Source organism: Capsicum annuum, chromosome 12 (genome assembly GCF_002878395.1).
Source record: "Capsicum annuum cultivar UCD-10X-F1 chromosome 12, UCD10Xv1.1, whole genome shotgun sequence".
NCBI lineage: Eukaryota > Viridiplantae > Streptophyta > Magnoliopsida > Solanales > Solanaceae > Capsicum > Capsicum annuum.
In genome coordinates, this window is record NC_061122.1 from 13,166,884 (window position 1) to 13,169,038 (window position 2,155).

Sequence of the window (2,155 nt, forward strand, 5' to 3'; positions counted from 1 at the left end):
CTCTCTCGAATTCGCAAGAAGAACAAGAAGGGAAGTGATATCAAGAGTAAAATATACTAAACAGCAACAACACTTGATGAACAAGATGCAATAACAACAACACACGATTACAAGACAAGAACACAAACGGATTACACTAGATATAGACAAACGATTACAAAAAAGTAAAGATAGATAGATAGACAAAGGGATGGTATAATATTAACAACCCAAAAGTTTATTCCACTTTTGGACCTTTAATATCAAACACAACCTAAACCTATCTCTTACGTGACCTCAAGGGAACTGGAATTCCAAAGTAATCTCCGCTTATAAGAAAATGATCAACACAAGGATTCCACCTTATCCAAGGATTCCACCTTGCTAAAGACTCTCAAAGAGGCTAAAAAATATATTCTCCAAAAATGACCTAATGAGGTTCTATTTATACCTAGGTTAACTTATTATAAATGACTAAAAATCCTTGGAAAGGGTGGATGAATAGTGAACACGGATGAATAGTGAACAATTTTGGAGCTTGTGGGCTTGTTCTCTACACTTTAAAGCTTGTTCCTTGGATGGAAAGCCCCTCGATCTCGAGTCTAGATGTATTGGACACCGATCATGATCTTACCCATATCAGAATCAATGGCTTGAGACTATGGTATTTAAATGAAAGTAATTTCACTCTTAAAGGCTATAAAAGTATTGACTATGTGGGTTACTTAAATGACTGGAGAAGCACCAAAGGCACTAAGTAGAGAGAATTTTGAAAGAAATAGGTTAGATTTGGGGATGATTAAAATTGCATGAACTCCCTTCAATGATTGACTAGAATAACCATTTTTCTTTTAAATCTTATTATCTAAAATGTTATTCGATTCAGTCTTGCACATTTAGTTGTGTGTCCCAATTCCAGATTTTGGACTCTTCTAACCTAATTTTGTATTAGATTGTGCAGAAAATAGGTACAAGTAAGCAATTGTGATCACAAAGTTCTTCTTATTAGGTATGCTCTACACTGATACAAACATAGGTTGTCTAAGTTTGAAATAGTTGAGTACACCTGTTCCATTCCTCACACTTCATCCTCCCCTTGTCCAATGATGCTGATGAACTAGTTGACCAAATCTTTTTTTAGTCTCTCCAAATGTGCACAAATGAGTTAATCCTACACCAAAAATTCCTTCTTCTCTTTCAACAAAAATATCAGTTTTGTACTATGGATTTTCCAAGCTTGATCATCAATCACATGCAGCATATATTTTTGAAGAATGAAAAGGGACATAATCTCTTTTTTAGTTCCTAATTGGCTCAGATCTTTTAGGATTTCTCAGTTCTAGTTTAGGTTTGACTTTTCAAACAACAATGGATATTTTTTAACAGATGAATCATGCTGCTCTACCTAGTTCAATAAGGAGTTCTAAAACTCACTACAAAAAAAAAATAATAAGAAAAATGATTTAGCTGAGATAAATTCTGAACTAGAAGTTGCATCTGACAGTCATAAAGCGGAATACGTGGTTCTTCACGCTAGGATCATGACTTTGAAGCTTGACCTTGATTGAGAAAGAGATGAAAATATTGAAGTCATTCATCAATTGACACAGTTGATAACACCTATTCCACCTTCCTCATCAACTCCTCACTATTGGGATCCTTAGCCATGTTTCACTTTTATACCATATTTTTTTTATTAATGCTTAGTTGTTTTGATTTTTTCAGTACTAGATTAGGTTAAATGTGAAACATGCTTTGGCAGTTCAATGGAATGGTTATCTTTGCTAAATTGGCTCATATTTTTGCTCTTTTTAATACATTACTATGTTGGCTAAAGTCTTTGTCTGATTGTTTTTGTGATAGACCTAGTGGCCAAGAATAGCATAACAAATCACTTTGGTTAGTATATTATTGCACTAAAATGGTTTTTGATGATGCCAAAAAGGGAAAGAAAAGAGGGTTGTGCAATGTTTATAACCCATTAACTAACTTGTTTCATTCTAGTGCTTTATACTTTAGTGCCTACAGGTGAACATATTTGAATGCACAAAGACAAGAGGCTTCTCATCATCAAGATGGGAGAATTTGTTGAAACCTTAGAGTTTTGATGAATGAAAATATGAATGAAAAAAGTTGATATACGTGTTCCACTGATCCGACAAGTTAAAGAGTGCAG